Genomic DNA, 21718 nt, shown 5'->3' with positions numbered 1-21718 from the left:
GCAAATTGCGGCCTTAGGGGCACACAGCTGACTTTCTCCCACTGTCCCATGACAGATTTGTGAAATGTTCCACTGTTTGGCAAGTGTTTCTCACGTTCTGACCATAAAGGACAGTTTAAAATGACAATTAACCACTTAGGAGCAAAAAATCAGCCTTTAAAAGAAATAACAATTTGACGTTTATCGTGATTAATTATCGATATTGACTGATATAAAATTTATCATGATATCATTTTTGGCCATATCGCCCAGCCCTTACTGTAGTCCTAAAAAACTAGTCATTTCAAATAACTGAACAGATCAAATAACTGTGATTAGGTGATTATGTAATAATGGTGAGAGCCGGTTTGTGGTTATATCAGTGACGAGTGCGGTGATCACTGCAGCCCTACATTCAGTAACGGCCTTCAGAAAGACATCAGATAAACCAGGAGAGGAAAACCAAAGAGCTCAACGAGGAACCGTGAAGGGCTTTTGATTTGTAGATGCTCCTCATGCTATAAAAGGTTCCTGCAGCAGGTCCGCAGGGTGACTGTGAGGATTCCCTACCAGCTTAAAATAACTTCAAGGGAGCTACATCATTAGAAGTACACAGATCGATGATCCTGGCTCTCACCTGCGCCGAGGTCCTCTTCAGCAACACCACAGAAATACATAAACAGCATCCAGCCCGAGGTTTCGTCTCAGCCGGTCTCGCACACGCAGGATGACCAGACCTGAAACGAAAGAGGAACCTTTAGAGAAACAAGCAAAGAGCTCCCAAAGGACTCTTGCAGTCTTGAAACTGAACATCATGGCCATATTTGCGTTGTAGACCTCACGACCCCTGGCTCCCATCACCACCACTGCAATCAGCCTCTATATGTGGCGCAACTGTTTTGCTGCTGCTTTGTGTGTCTGTTCACAAAACTCAGGAAAGCCGTCTGTGTTCACACAGCAGGTAAAAGTGGGAATCAAAGGGGGACAATTATTTATTATCACCCACCTCTAATTCTTCAGTGATGTGAAGCTGAAGTCAGATATTCACCAGATTCTTGTTCGAATTTTCCTGTTCCACCTTAAACAGTGCAGCAGCTCTGATGCCTGAGGGCACTAGAATGTAACAGCTGGACTATTTAAGGTGGAACGGGAAGTTTAGCTAGCTAGCTACGATACATCAGCACTACTAGTAGCCATTTTTATGCTTGCTACGAAGAAAAGGACCATAATACACTGAAACGACATTAACCTTCAAAACTCCTTGGGACCACCGGTGGTTCCAAAACGCACTTCGTCATATTCTTCATAACTTTCATATTTCATGAGCTACATTCTAAAGGTGGGGGTCGTATGAGAGCTGTAACTGTCTTCTTTCCAGTCGAATAGATGGGTGATGTAATTTTAAACCCTTATAATAAAAGAAGCTGAACTCGCAATTTTTTTTCTACTGAAAGTCGACCCATTTTTCCACAAATCCAGGCTATAAACTATAAACAGATGGCGTCTCTTCAGTGATCTGCTCTGTAAAAATGATTTTTATAAAATAGAAAGAGCGTCTAAGATTTTTGGCTTTCAGCAGTAAATTGTAAGCATATAGCAATATGTGTGTCATAAAACATGTTCTGTTAATTTGAGGGGAACTGTAAAATGTGTGTGTATATATATATATATATATATATATATATATATATATATATATACACACATACACACACACACACACACACACACACCTAAAATAAAAAAACTAGATTTATTTCATGCAGTTACTGAATAATTTGCCTTACAATCCTGTCATGTAAATTCAGATGGACAAACCAAAGTATACCCTGGAGAATAAGAGGTTACACTAAGGTAATACAGTGGTTATCATAATTTTTAACAGAGAAAAGTCTCACATTTGTGGGTTTCTTTGGCCTCTCGCCCAGCCATCTGCTGGTTTTCCTGTTTTTTGTCATAACTCTCTGTTTGGAGTCTCTGAAAAACCTCAGTTTGAGGGTCATGTAGCCCAAACACTTTGCCCTGACCCCTCTATCTCAACAAGAACCAGGACACCCTACCCCTAGACGTGAACGCGCAAAACGGAGGGGTAGGGCTAAGTGGTGAAATGGGATCGGGCCTGAGAGGGAATCTCTTGTTTTGATCTGCAGTAGTGGTAACACAGTCACAGCTGGGAGTGACTTAGCGCTCGCTCTCCCTCCCAGGCTGAGAACGACTGCATGACAGGACAGGCGGAAACTGGTTATGACTAAGACTGGGAAGAATAAAATGAACAAATAAATAAATAAAAAAAGGCGAATGGCGGACGACGCGGAGCCTGGGCTGATCTGATGACCTCCACACAGGGCTGCGGCCGACTCCTACACACTGTCACGGACAATGCGTCATTGACAAAGTGGATATTAGAGAATGCTGGTCACACATAAGGACAAGTGCTACCATGGATTACACCGGAGAGCAGAGAATCCGCCAAGCAGGGGCTTTAGAAACCAGCAGAGTCAACACATTTTCCGGTTAGTTAAAGATGCAAGCTATGCCTCACTGTCAGCACAAAGCCGAGGAGACACGGCAGGAAGAGGATAAGAAACACAGAGTCGGCGCGAAGCGTTTATACCACCACAGAACGCTGAAGAACCGATTAGCGCTCTAGCACTCGGAAGGGAGTTCTTACGCTAAACACGACAAACTTACCCAAATAAAAAACAACATATAATTGCAGATCACTCTTAAAAATAAAAGGTGACCACAGAGGAACCACTTTTTTTTGTTTAAATGAAAAGCCACACACATTTACGCAAAATTAAATGGATAAGAAGTAAACAGAGTCGTTCAGAGTGGTTTGGTGTGAAACGCTCGGTTCAGGGTCAGAACTGTTCACAGTGGTGGTGATAGGAACCAGACGTCCACCTCTAAAAGCTCCCTCACAGAAAGTTACTACATGAAATGGTTATGAATTCACTGCCTGATGACTGAGACACTGTTTTGAGAAGGTTTTGGCCTAAAAGGCATTATTTGTCTAATTCATTCATGGCGCAGGGATACGTGCAGGGCGTTAGAAGGCCAAACGGTCTGCAAAGAAAGCTTTTTTTCCATATTTAAGCACAATTTTCCCATCATCAACATTCCATATAAACTCAGAAGACTCATGTAGGTTCACTGGTGGTTTTGGATAGTAAATAAAATGTCTATATTTGTGTTGTAGTCATGGCGACCCCTGGTTCCTATCACCACCACTGTAAAGACATCTGAACCATTTCACACCAAACCACTGAATCACTCTGTTTACATCTCAACCAGTAAATTATGAAATTTTGAAAAAAAATTGGTGGTATTCCCCTTTAACTCGGAGAGTCTGTGTAGAACCTGGACGATTAAATACATATAATATTATATGAAAATATATGAGAAATGTAAAATCTGGAGCAAACAAATGGAAATTGAAACAAATGCAAGACACTGATTCACTTTGACTCAGAGGGAGTTCATTCAGCACCGGTTATTTTCGCCGACCCCCCCCCACGATGACAGAGACCAAACCTGATTAAGATTTAATTACGCTGCGGATTCCCTGAATTATACATTTCCTAGTCAGAGTCAACGAAGGTGTATTTTTAGACCTGTAAACCTGCTACTGGAGTAGTAAAGACACTTAAAGGCACATTCAGAGTAATAATCAGTTATTGGAATTTTTATCTCCTTCAAATCAGTATTGGTCACACTTTCATACCGGTCGGGTCCCGATCACAACAGCTGTGATATTATTCACCATCACACTCCACCTCCACTGTTTCACTGCTTTCATTCAGCAAAAGTAAAAAAAGAAAGCAAACCAAAGTGGCCTTAACACTGTTTCACAAATACGTCTTTATTTCTGGCCACTTTTTCCACCAAAGAAAGTAGTTCCAGCAGCTTAGAGCCAAGTGACAATTGCTGTTGCTTAGCAACCAGTGGTCAGTGGAAGGACACAGGTATGGTGCTTTTATCAGATGTAACAACATATATTGAGCAACACTCGGACACGCCAACAGGTATAAACAACCAACCAAACCACACTCTGACTTGGTCTTTATGTTCATGTCGAATTAGTGTTCAGTACTGTTTATGTTCTTCAGTTACACACAAGGCCTCGTCCACATAATATGGATTATCACCACATATGTACTTTTAAAAACCTCCGTTTAAAATAAATAAATAAATAAAATCTATATCATTTACATTTTTATGCAAACACTAACAAGCATCCCAGCCCAGCAGGGGGAGGTAATACCCCATAGTCAGCTATTAACCAGCTTCTTGTTGACTTTTCCCATTCCACCTTAAACAATTTAAGGTGGAACGAGAAAATTTGAACAAGAAGCTGGTGAATATCTGACTTCAGCTTCATATCACTGAAGAATTAGGGGTGGGTGATAATAAATAATTGCCCCCCCTCTTTGAAGATCATATGATTCCCTAAATGTAACTAAAGTCCAGCAGTGAGGAGCTGAACTTTACCCTCCTCTGCTGTCACTGCAGACTGGCAGGGTCGCCTACAGAGCAGCGCTGGTAGCTGTTAATGAAGTGATGCTCTTTTTATTTGAGGGTCCCATTTCAGAGGGAAGATTTCAACCACTACCCCTTTTAACTCTGCTCTAAGGGGCAAGGAGGCACTCGAAAACAAGGGGTAGGGGTAAAAAAAGAAATGGGACTGGGCCAAAGAATCGATTATATTCCCGATCCCTGTACATCACCCTTCTGGGTCAGAGAACTTGTGCCTGGTCAAAGGCAGCAGCTGGAATGCAGTAATACATAATCCACCCTTTTACATCGCGTACGACCTCACTTCCTGTTGTTGTTCATTGCTCCAAAGCCATATCTGCTCTGAACAGCCCAGCGGGGACAGGAAGTCCACTTTCATCGCGTCGCAGTTTAGGAATAATGCACTTCCACTTTCTTAGCCATGGTACGACAGGCCGAGCGGAGACGCAGTTCAGAGAAGTCGTTTCACTTCTTTTATCTCTGATGTTCGAAGACAAACACACTGACTTTAAAGGGGAACCAATTCGTTTTTTGCTGCATCATTAAGTGGTTAAGATGTTAAAGTCATTCAGAGTGGTTTGGTGTGAAACGCTCTGTTCTAGAGAAACTTACCGAGTCAGAACTGTTCACAGTGGTGGTGATAGGAACCAGACGTCCACCTCTAAAAGCTCCCCTCACAGAAAGTTACTACATGAAATGGTTATGAATTCACTGCCTGATGACTGAGACACTGTTTTATGGTAGTTTTGAGAAGATTTTGGACTAAAACATATTCTTTAAACCTATTCGAGGTGGAGGGATACATGCAGGGTGTTGTGAGACAAAATAATCCCCAAAGAAAACTTTTATTTTTATTTTTTCAGCCCTTCTGCTATTTTACATAAACACACTAAAAAAAATTGGATTTGGATAGTAAAAAAAATTGGCTATAAACTACTATCTTGGCTATAATTAAATACACACACACATACATACACATATATATATATATATATATATAATATATATATATATATATATATATATATATATATATATATTCCTAGTAAGAAAACGGTTCTATACGGAACCATGAACGCTCAAAGAGCCCTCAGCATGACTAAAGGGTTCTTTGAGAGTCCATGGCTCCACATAAAACCATTTTCTTTACTAAAGAACCTCTGAGGAACCATCTTTTTTAAGACTGTAGGTCACCATCCTCTGCGTTCGGTCTGTGTCATCTGTCAAAATATAAGGTTAGCGTTTTAAATAAAGACTTCTGGCCTAATGGTCAGTCGCCATAGCTGTATCCCAATTCAGGGGCTGCATCCTTCGGAGGCTGCATCTGAAGGCCGACTGCGTCACAGCGGCGCGACTAGACCGTCCCATTTCGAAGGCTCCTTTATATGCGACCGAGAAATGTGTCCTCTTCATGGCAACGAAGGATCCAACGGGTGGATTTGACATGGAGCTTGTGAACTGCTGTGACATCACAACCACCACTGTTTAGGCTGTCGTACTGTGTCACGAGTTCAAGTCTCAAGCCAGAAAAAAAAAACAAATTCTGGTTTTCTAAGCCAAAAAAGGCCTGAACCTCAGTTTCTACATCAATTATAAACAATTACAATTTAAACTGTAATCGCAATATTGGTCAGAAAAATCACAATTAGATATTTTGCCAAAATCGTTCAGCGCTAATCCTTAGTGTCTACAATAAACCATTCCACACCAGACCAATTTTGGGGGAACGCCCCTCTACGTTCACTATACAGGGTGATTCAAAAAGATTCATCCGATTTCAAAGCGACATATTTTTACAACCGTGAGGTGCCTAGGAACCAATCACAATCCAATTGAAGAAGGGGGTCATAGAGTTTCTGACTGTCAGTGGAAGACAGCTCCCTTCAGTCTGAGAGGAGACGAGACCCCTGAGCAGAAAGCGTTCTGCGTTCTCCACTTCAATAAGAGTGAATCCGTCATAACTGTGCAGTGTGATTTTCGTGGGCAGTGAAGCTCCAACAGCTCAGAGCGTTCATCGTTGGTTCCACAACACTGGATGATCTCCGAAATCGCATTGAAAGAGCCGTGAGTGCAGCGACACCCGACATGCTCAATCCAGTATGGGATGAGTTTGACTATGGCGTTGATGTTGTCCGTACAGCTGGAGGAGGTTCATATTGAGCACTTGTACAATTACATAATAAACTTCATTCTCATATAAACCATTTACAGTTTACAGTCAATCGTTTTGAAATCAGATGAATCTTTCTGAATCCTGTATTCTCACATGCATGGAGACTCAAAGCGCCCAGCGTCTCTGCGCATCTGCAAAAGCAGTGATTTGCTTTTCAGTACTTTGATCTCGACGTTAAGATTAAAAGAGGAGAGAAAGCCACTGTTCTCCCATCACGAGTGATGTAACACACTTATACGCATTACAGCAGGTTAGACATCCACACGGCTGAACCAACTGGCTGTTGCTAAGAGAAGAATAAAAGCGTTTTCTGGAGTTTGCTGCAGGTCAAGTGCTTCCCTTACATCTCCACCGCCGTTAAAGATGAATAAAACAAAGGCTGTTCTTCATTCTCACGCATTTAAAGAGCAGAAGGCTTTGACACCACACTGTAAATCCAACAGGTCGCAGTGTTTAGGCGAGTAAGGCTGTGTAATTGTGAACTAACTGAGGAAACCATGACATCAAATAAACACGAATATTAAAGAATACAATCAGAGCAATGAAGGTTTTTGAAACATTTGCATTAGAACCTTCTAAACAGGGATGTTTCTAATTACAGTCACTAAAGGTGCTTTTTATCATTTGAGAAACGTCACTAAAGTTCAGCCTTTTCTCTCTCAGAGCGACGCAGAGAAACTTGTTCATGCATTTGTTACAAGCAGAGTTGATCACTGTAATGATCTTCTTACTGGACTTACTAGAACAATACATCCCTTAGAACTTTAGAACTTAAGTAGCATCTAAAAATTACGACCACCTCCTTGTTTCTACGCTCATTGTCCATTTTATCAGCTCCACTTACTATATAGGTGCACTTTGTAGTTCTACAGTTACAGACTGTAGTCCATCTGTTTCTCTGATACTTTCTTAGCCCCCTTTTACCCTGTTCTTCAGTGGTCAGGACCCCCATGGACCCTCACAGAGCAGGTACTATTTAGGTGGTGGATCATTCTCAGCACTGCAGTAACACTGACGTGGTGGTGGTGTGTTAGTGTGTGTTGTGCTGGTCTGAGTGGATCAGACGCAATGCGCTGCACTACAGTCCCCAACGTAATGTGCGCTCTGACTCTCCTACTTCAACAACAATCTCTGGGACAGCGGTTACACCTCAATTCTACACAATTCTACACCAGTCATATCACCAAAACGCATTTCAGCTGCACTTCAACTACTTAACGTCAGCTCAGATATTGAGGCCAAGTTTAATGAACTTGCAGCAAACCAGGTGTCAAACAAATAGGTTGGTTTAAAGGAGCTCCTTCATGTAATATTTCAAGGTCTACTACAAGTGACTGTATTTTACTGCTGATGTTTTTGTGCATTTTGAATAAACAATGGCTTGTTTGGGTTACAGCACAACATTAATTAAAAATGAAATAAAAACTGTTTTTTTTCCTGGCCCACAGATTTGTGTTCGATTTTTAAATATGGCCCTTTAGTGGCTGAGTTAGACACACCTGCTCTAAACCATCTGTTTTTTGTTTTGCAATCTAGTTCATAACATTTCAATCTACAGTGTATTGGTAAAATAACTACTCTTACATGACAAGCGATACACTTACGTATGCTCGTGCACCGACATTCCCTTCAGGATGAACAAAGCTTCTGTCTGACTTACTCTGTTATTAGGCAATAGAACGCTTAGTGTATTATTACTCATCAGGTGAAACAGAAAAACAGAACACAGCTCTATTTAAAAGATATATGGCCCTAAAAAGACATTAAAGTCACTAAAAACACCAAAAATAGCGACTAAAGCAATAGTTAATCTGAGTATTATAATTCTGACTGAAAGCAAAACAGCATGAATGATATCCAACCTCAAAATAATGTGGATCAAAGCACAAAAAAATCCATAAAACAAACCTAAACAGTCATACCAGGAGAAATTCCACCAAATTTTCAAAATTTTGCACAATTTCATTGTTCACAGTGGTTTGCTATGAAACTGTCCATTGTCAACGAAGTTACAGCCTCTTTCTTTACAGTGGTGATGATGGGAACCAGGGGTCGCCATGACTACAACACAAATATAGACATTTTATTTACTATCAAAACCACCAGTGAACCTACACGAGTCTTCTGAGTTTATATGGAATGTTGATGATGGAAAATAGTGGAAAATCTGAAATAATTAGTTTTCTTTGAGGACTATTTGGCCACATAACTCCCTGCAGGTATCCCTCCACCAAGAATGGATCTTAAAAACAATGCATATTAGGCCAAAACCGTCTTAAAATTATCATAAACAGTGTCTCAGTCATCAGGCAGTGAATTCATAACCATTTCATGTAGTAACTTTCTGTGAGGGAGCTTTTAGAGGTGGACGTCTGGTTCCTATCACCACCACTGGGAACGGTTCTGACTCGGTAAGCTTCTCTACAACGGAGCGTTTCACACCAAACCGCTCTGAATGACTTTATTTACATCTTATCCACGTAATTAAGTTGAACTTTTGAACATTTAGTGGTTTTCCCCTTCAACCCAGCAGTGCTGCATTGCTGGGACTTGTCCACCAACAACCGTTAGCCAGTTAGCTTAGCCAGTGCTTAGCTAAACCACACGGCAGAGTAAATAAACTTTGGCTGAGCTTGAGCTCCACATTTCCGCTGCTAATGAGATAAAAGAGCTATTTTTAAACGCTTTTACGCTCACATGTTGTAGCGGTGGTGATGCAGATGGGCTTAAAAGTGTGGACCTGATGCTAAAAATTACACGAAGCCGAAGTTAGCGTCTTATTTTTAATTTCACCGTTCCACCTTAAATAGTGCAGCAGTTGCATTCAGGCGCTGTGCGGGAGCCACAAGCGCCAGAATGTAACCGCTGCACCATTTAAGGTGGAACGGAAAAATTCGAAAAAGAAGCTGGCGAATAGCAACTTCAGCCTCGCAAAAAATAACTGCTAATGCTTCGGATTATTGTTAAGAGTCACAGCAGCAGTTGAGCAGCGTAGTGTTGATCTGTTGCTGCACCTCGGTGCAAAACGCAAGATTTTGAGAATAAAAACAATCAAAATGCTTCCTAATCTGTCTGATGAGGATTATATAGGTTGTTTTAACTCACCGCTGCGGTGGCCATCCTCACTCACAGCGCCATGCAGCTCCTCCTCCAGCTCCAGCTCCAGCTCCAGCTCCTTCAGCGGGGTGCTCTAGCCAGCGCGGCGGTTTGGGCTCACCCTGCAGAGGCAGAGCTGCGCGTAGTCTCCGCGGGTCTCCGGATCTCTGCTACAGGCCCACAGGCTCTAAAGATGGCCTCTAAACTAGAGCGGGGAAAGCGAGTCAACCCTGCTTCACCACGGCAGTGAGAAGGGGGCGGAGCGTGGCATAATTATCCGCTATATTATAACAGCGGCACCGCCTCCTTAGCCCCGCCCATAGCTCCGCCTAACGGGCGTGGTTACGGGCGGGGCGAAGGGGCGGCACTGCTGCTCCAATGTTGCATAGTTTAGGATTAGTTGCAACGCCCGATTAATTAGAAGTTAAGATGAAAGAACACACTGTTTTTAATAATTATTATTTTAATAATAGTAATTTAACATTATTTACTTTTGCAAATTATGTATGTTTTTTTCTTCAAAATCATCATAATAACAATAATGATAATAATATAGATTAGTCCAGGTGGATGTTGGAGAGGGTCTAGATTAGTCGAAATGGATGTTGGAGAGGGCCTAGATTAGTCCAGGTGGATGTAGGAGAGGGTCTAGATTAGTCTAGGTGGATGTTAGAGAGGATCTAGATTAGTCGAAATGGATGTTAGAGAGTCTAGATTAGTCCAAGTGGATGTTGGAGAGGGTCTAGATTAGTCCAGGTGGATGTAGAAGAGGGTCTAGATTAGTCCAAGTGGATGTTGGAGAGGGTCTAGATTAGTCCAGGTGGGTGTTGGAGAGGGTCTAGATTAGTCCAATTGGATGTTAGAGAGTCTAGATTAGTCCAAGTGGATGTAGGAGAGGGTCTAGATTAGTCCAGGTGGATGTTGGAGAGGGTCTAGATTAGTCCAGGTGGATGTTGGAGAGGGTCTAGATTAGTCCAGGTGGATGTAGAAGAGGGTCTAGATTAGTCCAAGTGGATGTTGAAGAGGGTCTAGATTAGTCCAGGTGGGTGTTGGAGAGGGTCTAGATTAGTCCAATTGGATGTTAGAGAGTCTAGATTAGTCCAGGTGGATGTAGGAGAGGGTCTAGATTAGTCCAGGTGGATGTTGGAGAGGGTCTAGATTAGTCCAATTGGATGTTGGAGAGGGTCTAGATTAGTCCAGGTGGATGTTGGAGAGGGTCTAGATTAGTCCAGGTGGATGTTGGAGAGGGTCTAGATTAGTCCAGGTGGATGTTAGGTGGATGTTGGAGAAGGTCAAGATTAGTCCAGGTGGATGTAGGAGAGGGTCTAGATTAGTCCAGGTGGATGTTGGAGAGGGTCTAGATTAGTCCAGGTGGATGTTGGAGAGGGTGTAGATTAGTCCAGGTGGATGTTGGAGAGGGTCTAGATTAGTCCAAGTGGATGTTGGAGAGAGTCTAGATTAGTCCAAGTGGATGTTGGAGAGAGTCTAGATTAGTCCAGGTGGATGTTAGAGAGGGTCTAGATTAGTCCAGGTGGATGTTAGGTGGATGTTGGAGAAGGTCAAGATTAGTCCAGGTGGATGTAGGAGAGGGTCTAGATTAGTCCAGGTGGATGTTGGAGAGGGTCTAGATTAGTCCAGGTGGATGTTGGAGAGGGTCTAGATTAGTCCAAGTGGATGTTGGAGAGAGTCTAGATTAGTCCAAGTGGATGTTGGAGAGAGTCTAGATTAGTCCAAGTGGATGTTGGAGAGGGTCTAGATTAGTCCAGGTGGATGTTGGAGAGGGTCTAGATCAGTCCAGGTGGATGTTGGAGAAGGTCAAGATTAGTCCAGGTGGACGTTGGAGAGAGTTTAGATTAGTCCAAATGGCTGTTGGAGAGAGTCTGGATTAGTCCAAGTGGACGTTGGAGAGGGTCTAATCGGTCCAGGTGGATGTTGGAGAGGGTCTAGATTAGTCCAAATGGCTGTTGGAGAGAGTCTGGATTAGTCCAAGTGGATGTTGGAGAGGGTCTAATCGGTCCAGGTGGATGTTGGAGAGGGTCTAATCGGTCCAGGTGGATGTTGGAGAGGGTCTAGATTAGTCCAGGTGGATGTTGGGGGACATCAGTATGTTCAGAAATCTGACCGCCTCTAGGAAGAAGCTGTTACAGTGTCTGGCAGGAGGGTGAAGAGTCTGTGAAGGGGGGGGGGTCATCCACAATGCTGGCAGCCTTGCAGATGCAGCACTTGTGGTAGGAGGTGTCAGTGGTGGGTAAAGGCACCCTGATGATCTTCTCAGCTGTCCCCACAATCCGCTGTAGGGTCCTGCAGTGCGGTCCCCAAACCAGACAGCGAGGCGGCTGGTCAGGACACTCTCTACTGCCCCCTGTAGAATGCAGCGAGGACGGAAGAGGGGCGGTTTGCTCTCTTCATCCTTCACAGGAAGTGAAGTCTCTGCTGGGCTTTCTCAGCTAAGCCGGTGGTGTTGAGGGTCCACTATAACTGTCTTTTATTCTGGAATGTGAAGGACAGTAATGAGTTTAGGAACATCATTAAGCAGAGTGTGAAGAGGCCTGAGCTCCACAGAGCAGCTGTAGCTCATATGTGGGTTTAGAAATGTCTCACTTACTGATGCTGATATCTATATAACAACAGCTCAGTCTCTGATCATCACGGCAGGTGGCTTCTGAGTTAAACTGCACTTCAGCGTCACATAAAGAAAACACAAAAAATCTCATTGTAGCTGAAATAACTTCTTATTAAATTAGATTTTTATTATGGGGTGAATTAATGTTATGATTTGATTGATGGAATCTAAATGACTGACTGTTACTGTTCATTTATTATCGTTTTTTGTTTCTTGTTAATTCCTTCTCTACGTCACCTGCAGCTGGAGATTTCTACCGCTTTAAGAGAGTCTGTTTAAGTTTAGTGGTTGCCACACATGAATAAAAACATGGCAGTTTGTTCAACCAATTTAGGTTGAAACACGATTCTCTGAATACTTTACATAAATATTTCAGACGTACATGTTTGCTCTCAGTGGGCAGTCCTGGTCCAGACTGTTTACCGAGCAGTGCTTTCCCAAGAAGAGCACATTTAAAATCCATAAATTAACTCAGCCAGCCTGGCAAATGGGCTCCAGCAGAAAGTGGGTAAATACCTGAGAGAGATGCATTAATAAAGCTGGACTTCAAACTAACACAAAACAGCAGTTTTTAAAACCCTTTTAAAACCTTGTTTTTGTCGCCACCCAGTGGACACTCGGTGTTCTTAAGCTGTTCCGGTCGCTGTGTTGCTGAGTGGTGGGTCTTAAGGAGAAATACTGCTTTGAGAGCTCACACAGCTGACGTATCAGACATATCAGACACAGCAGACACATCAGACTCTGGAGGTCTTGCAAGGTCACAGCACTGAGTTTATTATTCAGCTTCATTTAACATATCGGATTAAGCATGTATCTGACTGAGCATGTATGTATCTATCTATCTATCTATCTATCTATCTATCTATCTATCTCTGTCTGTCTGTCTGTCTGTCTGTCTATCTATCTATATCTGTCTGTCAGTCTGTCTATCTATCTACAGTGGTGTGAAAAAGTGTTTGCCCCCTTCCTGATTTCTTATTATTTTGCCTCTTTGTCAAACTTAAATGTTTCAGATCACCAAACAAATTTAAATATTAGACAAAGATAACGCAAGTAAACACAAAATGCAGTTTATAAATGAAGGACTTTATTATTAAGGGAAAAAGAAATCCAAACCTACAGGGCCCTGTGTGAAAAAGTGATTGCCCCCTAAACCTAATAACTGGTTGGGCCACCCTTAGCAGCAACAACTGCAATCAAGCGTTTGCGATAACTGGCAATGAGTCTTTTACAGCGCTGTGGAGGAATTTTGGCCACTCATCTTTGCAGAATTGTTGTAATTCAGCCACATTGGAGGGTTTCCGAGCATGAACCGCCTTTTTAAGGTCATGCCACAGCATCTCAATCGGATTCAGGTCAGGACTTTGACTAGACCACTCCAAAGTCTTAATTTTGTTTTTCTTAAGCCATTCAGAGGTGGACTTGCTGGTGTGTTTTGGATCATTGTCCTGCTGCAGAACCCAAGTGCGCTTCAGCTTGAGGTCACGAACAGATGGCCGGACATTCTCCTTCAGGATTTTTTGGTAGACAGGTAGAATTCATGGTTCCATTTACCACAGCAAGTCTTCCAGGTCCTGAAGCCGCAAAACAGCCCCAGACCATCACACTACCACCACCATATTTTACTGTTGGTATGATGTTCCTTTTCTCAAATGCTGTGTTACTTCTACGCCAGATGTAACGGGACATACACCTTCCAAAAAGTTCACCTTTTGTCTCGTCAGTCCACAGAGTATTCTCCCAAAAGTCTTGGGGATCATCAAGATGTTTTCTGGCAAAACTGAGACGAGCCTTAATGTTCTTTTTGCTCAGCGGTGGTTTTCATCTTGGAACTCTCTTGGGGTCTCTTTCTTATGGCGGAGTCATGAACACTGACCTTAACTGAGGCAAGTGAGGCCTGCAGTTCTTTGGATGTTGTTGTGGGGTCTTTTGTGACCTCTTGGATGAGTCGTCGCTGTGCTCTTGGGGTAATTTTGGTTGGCCGGCCACTCCTGGGAAGGTTCACCACTGTTCCATGTTTTCACCATTTGTGGATAATGGCTCTCACTGTGGTTCGCTGGAGTCCCAAAGCTTTAGAAATGGCTTTATAACCTTTTCCAGACTGATAGATCTCAATTACTTTGTTTCTCATTTGTTCCTGAACTTCTTTGGATCGCAGCATGACGTCTAGCTTTTGAGGATCTTCTGGTCTACTTCACTTTGTCACGCAGGTCCTATTTAAGTGATTTCTTGATTGAGAACAGTTGTTGCAGTAATCAGGCCTGAGTGTAAACTGCATTTTGTGTTTACTTGTGTTTACTTGTGTTTACTTGTGTTTACTTGTGTGATCTTTGTCTAATATTTAAATTTGTTACATTTAAGTGTGACAAACATGCAAAAGAATAAGAAATCAGGAAGGGGCAAACACTTTTTCACACCACTGTATCTATCTATCTGTCTATCTATCTGTCTGTCTGTCTGTCTGTCTATCTATCTATCTATCTATCTATCTGTCTGTCTGTCCGTCCGTTCGTCTGTCTATATCTGCCTGTCTGTCTGTCTGTCTATCTGTCTATCTATATCTGTCTGTCTGTCTATCTATCTATCTATCTTTCTGACTGTCTGTCTGTCTATCTATCTATCTATCTATCTATCTATCTGTCTGTCCGTCCGTTCGTCTGTCTATATCTGCCTGTCTGTCTATCTATCTGTCTATCTATCTATATCTGTCTGTCTATCTATCTATCTATCTTTCTGACTGTCTGTCTGTCTGTCTATCTATCTATCTATCTATCTATCTATCTGTCTGTCTGTCCGTCCGTTCGTCTGTCTATATCTGCCTGTCTGTCTGTCTATCTGTCTATCTATCTATATCTGTCTGTCTGTCTATCTATCTATCTATCTATCTATCTATCTATCTATCTGTCTGTCTGTCTGTCCGTCCGTTCGTCTGTCTATATCTGCCTGTCTGTCTGTCTGTCTATCTATCTATCTATCTATATCTGTCTGTCTGCCTATCTATCTATCTATCTATCTATCTATCTATCTATCTATCTATCTATCTATCTGTCTGTCTGTCCGTCCGTTCATCTGTCTATATCTGTCTGTCTGTCTATCTATCTATCTATCTATCTTTCTGACTGTCTGTCTGTCTGTCTGCCTATCTATTTGTCTGTCTGTCTGTCTATCTATCTATCTATCTATCTATCTGTCTGTCTGTCTGTCCGTTCATCTGTCTATATCTGTCTGTCTGTCTGCTGTCTATCTATCTATCTATCTTTCTGACTGTCTGTCTGTCTGTCTGTCTACTGATTTGTGTAAATGAACAGCACAAACACTGATGAATATAAACCTGTTTTATTAGTGCTCTTCAGTGAATCTGTATGAATATGGAAATACTTAATAAAACACTGTATAAAGTTTAGGAAGCTTCCCCAAACTAACCCAGACATGCAGTTTCAGGTTTACATTCTGTTTCCTCCTTAAATTTACAGACCTATTCCATCCATAGACGTATTATTCAGTGACCGTAAGGAAAACAGTGCAAACTGGTGGAGTTATTGTGAGATTACAGGAGTGAGGAGTGGCAGTGAGGACGCACATTTACAGAGTTAAAGTCTGCAGTGCGCTAACAGTCAGACAAACACACACGTCTCTCTCACATTACCATCTACTGCAGTGGTCCCTAATCCGGCCCTCAGGCCCCCCAGACACCCCACACTTTTACCTCATCCCTGTGTGTGGTTAGACGCTCTATCAGTGGTTTGACATTGAAACTCTGATTAGAGGCTCCAGACTGAAGCCAGAGACGCTGGTACACACACACAAACACACACACAGCGCTGCTGGCTGACATTGCAGCCCCCCCCCCACCCCAAGACCCCACCACATTCAGAGCAAACAGTAACAGTCAAAACTGCATCTTACCAAAATGACTTCCGGCATGGGTTGCCAATTTGGGTTAAACACTGAGAGGCCAAAATAAAAGACACTTCTGTCCTAATCCAATGAAAGATGTTTCATTCTGGGGAGGAGATGTGAAAAAATGAGCCAGAATCTAAATCTATAATCCACACTATAATAATATTATTGATTATTCCTGTTATCATGCACTTTTGTAATCACATTGAGTTTATTAAAGGGCCCATATCCTACATTTCTCTTGTATTTAGGTCCATTAGTAATGTTTGTGTTGTTTTATATACCAAAAACAGTCATTTCTACATGACCATTTTCCAGCCTGACTTTATCTCTTAGAATTAAACAGGCCAGTTTTGTTACTGTGCCTTTAGGGCTGATATATGTGAAGAGCTCTGTTCTGATTGGCTGCCTCATTCAGAATCAGCCCAGGCTGAAGCACTCTTTATAACTTCAGTGTGAGTGGGTGGGGTTAAACTGCTGTAGGCCAAGTAGGGGGATGTATTTAAATAGGTTGTTTTCCTTCAAAACAGGCTGTTCGCAGCTTAGGTTACATATACGGACTGTATGGACTGTATGGACCGTATGGACTATATGGACTGTATGGAGTGTATGGACTGTATGGACTATACGGACTGTATGGACTGTATGGACTGTACGGAGTGTATGGACTGTATGGACGTATGGACTGTATGGACTGTATGGACGTATGGAGTGTATGGACTGTATGGACGTAGGACTATGGACTGTATGGAGTGTATGGACTATATGGACTGTATGGACTCAGAGTGTATGGACTGTATGGACTGTATGGACGTACAGAGTGTATGGACTGTATGGACTATATGGACTGTATGGACTATATGGACTGTATGGACTGTATGGAGTGTATGGACTGTATGGAGTGTATGGACTGTACAGAGTGTATGGACTGTATGGACTATATGGACTGTATGGACTGTATGGACTATACGGACTGTATGGACTGTATGGAGTGTATGGACTGTATGGACTGTATGGACTGTATGGACTATATGGACTGTATGGAGTGTATGGACTGTATGGACTATATGGACTGTATGGACTATATGGACTGTATGGACTGTATGGAGTGTATGGACTGTATGGACTATACGGACTGTATGGACTGTATGGACTATATGGACTGTATGGACTGTATGGACTATATGGACTGTATCGACTGAGAGTGAGCGGTACATTTTGAAACTTTTTCCAAGATATTGGCTTTAAAAGTTACATAATGACAACAATTCCAAAGGCAACTAGAGAGCGTTTCAGTTAACTGTGAGTAGTTTCTGTAACTGACTGACAAAGTGCTCAAGAGATAAAGTACAACCCCATTCCCAAAAAAGTTGCGACGCTGTGCAAAATGTAAATAAAAACGACATGCAAATAATTTTATACCCTATATTTCATTGAAAATAGTACAAAGACAACATATCATATGTTGAAACTGAGGAATTGTTTTTTGAAAAATATATGCCCAGTTTGAATTTGATGGCAGCAACACGTTCCAAAAAAGTTGGGATGGGGGCCTGTTTACCACTGTGCTTCATCACCTCTTCTTTTAACAACACTGTGTAAGTAATATGTGCAGAATGTGGTTTTACATTGTCTTGCTGAAATAATCAAGGCCTTCCCTGAAAAAGACGTTGTCTGGATGGCAGCATATGTTGCCAAAACATGTATATATTGTTCAGCATTAATGGTGCCTTCACAGATGTGCACGTCACCCATGCCATGTGCACTAATGCCCCCTTATACCATCATGAATACTGGCTTTTGAACTGTGCACTGATAACAAGCTGAGTGGTCTTTAGCCCACAGGACACAGTGTCCATGATTTCCAAAAAGAATTTCAAATGTTGATTCGTTGGACCACAGGACACTTTTCCACTTCGCCTCAGTCCATTTTAAATGAGCTCAGGCCCAGAGAAAGTGGCAGCATTTCTGGATCCTGCTTATATATGGTTTCTACTTTGTATTTTAGAGTTTTAACTTGCATTGGATGGATGCAGTGATGAACTTTTTTCACAGACAGTGGTTTTCAGAAGTGTTTCTGAGCCCATGAAGTGATTTCCACTTCGGAATCATGTCTGTTGTTAATACAGTGCCGCCTGAGGGCCCAAAGATCTTGGCTGGCAAATACTGGTTTTCAGCCTTGTCCCTTGTATACAGAAATTTCTTCAAATTGTCTGAATCTTTTGATGTTATTATGTACCGTAGATGATGAAATCCCCAATTCTTTGCTATTTTACGTTATTCTTCAATTGTTGCACTATTTGCCCACACAGTCTTTCACAGAGTGGTGAACCCCTCCACATCTTTACTTCTCAGCCTCTCTGAGATGCTGTTTTTCTACCCAGTGATTTTACTGAACCACCAGGTGTTTTTTTAAGAATTACACAACTTAACCAGCCTTTTGTTGCCCCTGTCCCAACTTTTTTGGAATGTGTTGCTGGCAGCAAATTCAAAGTGGGCGCATATTTTTCAAAAAACAACATTTCTCAGTTTCAACATTTGACTTTTGTTGTCTTTGTACTATTTTCAATAAAATATAGGGTTTAAATGATTTGCACATCATTGCATTTTGTTTTTATTTATGTTATAAGATTCTAATTTATAAACAATAAAAAAGCCAAATTATTTCAGCTATACTTCAGTCCGCGCCAGTGTTTTTGTCTGCTGTAGAAGACCAGCATGCCTGGCGATCGGGGGACAGAACCAATGAATAAAATACACGAACGTGTAGTTGTTCTGGTTGCTATGGAGACCCTGCATGCTTTAAATCAACACTGTTTTTAAAGTATTAAATGTAATTTTAGAGAAACATTTAATGGTTTCTATGGGTTTTTTCAGCAGGGTAGGCTCATCTCTCCTAGTTAGCTTGGCTAGTTGACTACAGATCCAAATCCAAACAGAGAATAGATTTGATTCCGATTAACCGCTCGGCTGTTACAAGTGTAGACGTTAAAATTCATGCCGAAATCAAACCTGTTCTGTTGTGTTTTGAGCTAACGCCAGCTTAGTTAGCAGGCTAAAGGTGGCATCTACCACAGTACAGGTTGGTTCTAGCTAACTGATGCCCAAACACATTTTCGAGGATAAAGACTCAGACAGCTGGAATGTTATGTTGTGTGTGGTGATTAGCCTGTTAGCCGTTGCTGAGCCACTGTCTTGCGTAGTTGTTCTTCTGAACTTCCAGGTTCTGATTTAGCAGCACAGCAGATGGAAAAAGAAACTATAATCGCTCTCAGAAGCCCACACCAGCGCAGTTTGGCTGTGGGAATCATTTGGTCCAGTGGAAAGGAGCCCTAAAGGCCTCAGCTACTTCTTGCGAAACGAAATTCTCGAGGGTTGTGCGAAGCCGTTTTTGGCTTACAAACTCGCATACTTTCTGCGGGTTCGTGTCGCCTGTCCCGGATGCTCCACGTCGCTATGACATTTTATGATAAGTTTCATGACTGCTGGAAAACGATTCTTTCACTGTTCTAACTATGGCGACATTTGAGTTCAGAATACCGTCACTATTTAAGGTGGAATGGGGAAATTCAAACAAGAAGGTGGAGAATAGAAAACCAACTTCAGCCTCGTCCTCTTGTGAACCTAAACTACTGAATAGTAGACTAAATATCTTACATTTAGGAGGTATTCATTGTTTATTTAATAAATGCGCGTTTCTTAGTGAAATATTAGTGTATCTGCCAAAGCAGAAGCTCCCCAAAGTTGTCCATCTTTGTTTCATGACATGCCTCTTTTTTACCGACCAATCAGAGGCTTTGTCGTGTAGCGTCTTCGTCCGCGGAGTTCACCCAGCTGCCATGTGCAGGGCGAACAAAGCCTCCGCGCGACGTCTGCGGTTGTTCGTTTTCTCCACAATTATGTCACATTATTCACTGAAGCCAGGCGAACATCGTCTCTGCAGGAAGCCTGCTGAGGCCTTAAGTGCTCTCCTGACCATACATGGCTGTGGCAAACTAGTGATCTTGTGAAGACAGGGCAGATGCTTAGACCGTTGCTCCAACCTGTTGTTGTGAACCTACATGTGGCTTTTGAGTTTTTATAATGAATGTTGATGATGGTAAAGTCTGAAAAAAATGTTTTCTTTGAGGAAATTGATAAAACTGTGGTAAATCTGAAAAAAAAAAATGTTTTGGAGGGATTACTTTGCCTAACAACACCCTGCATGTACGACTCCACCAAGAACGATTTTTAAAATACTGCCTTTAGACCAAAATACTGCCTTTAGACCAAAACCGTCTCAAAACTATTTTAAACAAGAAATCAGTCCAATTCCTGGCCTACAAACGTTAGCAAATCATTCTGGTGTGTCGACTTATAAAAAATAACTTATAAAAAATAAAAAAAGAGAGAAATCTGCTCTCATGGTTTGCAGTCTTCAAGCATTTATCATCTAGTTTCTTGATTTTCAGGACTATTGTAAAACAACGTCTCAGTCATCAGGCAGTGAATTCATAACCATTTCATGTAGTAACTTTCTGTGAGGGAGCTTTTAGAGGTGGACGTCTGGTTCCTATCACCACCACTGTGAACAGTTCTGACTTGGTAAATTCCTTTTAATAACTTCAGAGCAATGGGAAGTACAAAACTATAAAAAGGGTACTTAGCAACTGATTTGTAGAGTCCAGCTTGTGTTATCATAAGCTTTTGATTAAGAAAAGATGAAAAGATGAGCATAATATTCCTAATATCATCACACTCCTTTTCCATACTTTGAAAACAGACTGCAACGTAAGCTGCATGATAAGCAGTGTACAACCACAAAGATCAAAAACATTGCATATTAATGAGCTCTTCTCCATTCCGTACAAGCACTGTCTACTTACTGTACCTCCGAAGTCGTGCCATCATTCTTCAGTTGTCTGTGTTGGGAACTCTGGGTCTAAGCTGGTTTTCTCTATGGGATTTCTGGCATTATGGCATTTTCAAAAATTGCCGCTGTGGTAAATAAACTTGTTCCAAAGCTGATATATTTTGTCCTGTGTACATTTTTCCTCCAAACGTTACTGGACCCGCTGAATTATGAGGTGGTTTAGCAGTCAAAATATGAACAATTCTACATACATGCTACAAACAGGCTAACGCTCCTGCACACTGAAGCCGTATATAATTAGGTCTAAACTTCAACACTGTTATATCTCAACACCAGCTACTCAAACCGCAGCCTAAAACTGCCAGACGCCTCTAAAATACCACACTGGATAAACCTCACTGGTTTGTGTGCGGTATTTTGGTGAGGTCAGTCTTGATGCTAATTCAGTGTGCAGCAGTGTTAGCGCACATGAAGCAACAGTCATAGTTCTGCTCCATCACGACCTTGTAATTCAGAAGACCCAGGAATGTTCAGAGGAAAAGCGTACGTGCGACAAAACTGGGTTCGGAACATGTTT

At 41.9% G+C, this 21718-nt stretch overlaps 1 protein-coding gene across 2 annotated transcripts in view; it reads right to left on the bottom strand.

Annotated features, from left to right (window-relative positions):
- Nucleotides 1–9998, bottom strand: part of zfyve9a (zinc finger, FYVE domain containing 9a) — a 45896-nt gene extending 35898 nt beyond the window's left edge. For both annotated transcript variants that reach the window (XM_036556164.1, XM_036556165.1), the window contains exons 1-2: nucleotides 9776–9998; nucleotides 617–716 (exon numbers count right to left, since the gene is read on the bottom strand). The gene's annotated coding sequence lies outside the window, so the exon portion shown is untranslated. The remainder of the gene's footprint in view (nucleotides 1–616; nucleotides 717–9775) is intronic.
- Between the last annotated feature and the right edge of the window lie 11720 nt (nucleotides 9999–21718).

Source organism: Colossoma macropomum, unplaced genomic scaffold, assembly GCF_904425465.1.
Source record: "Colossoma macropomum unplaced genomic scaffold, Colossoma_macropomum, whole genome shotgun sequence".
Lineage (NCBI taxonomy): Eukaryota > Metazoa > Chordata > Actinopteri > Characiformes > Serrasalmidae > Colossoma > Colossoma macropomum.
Note: the sequence above shows the minus strand (reverse complement) of the source record. Positions and strands in the feature narration are given on the sequence as shown.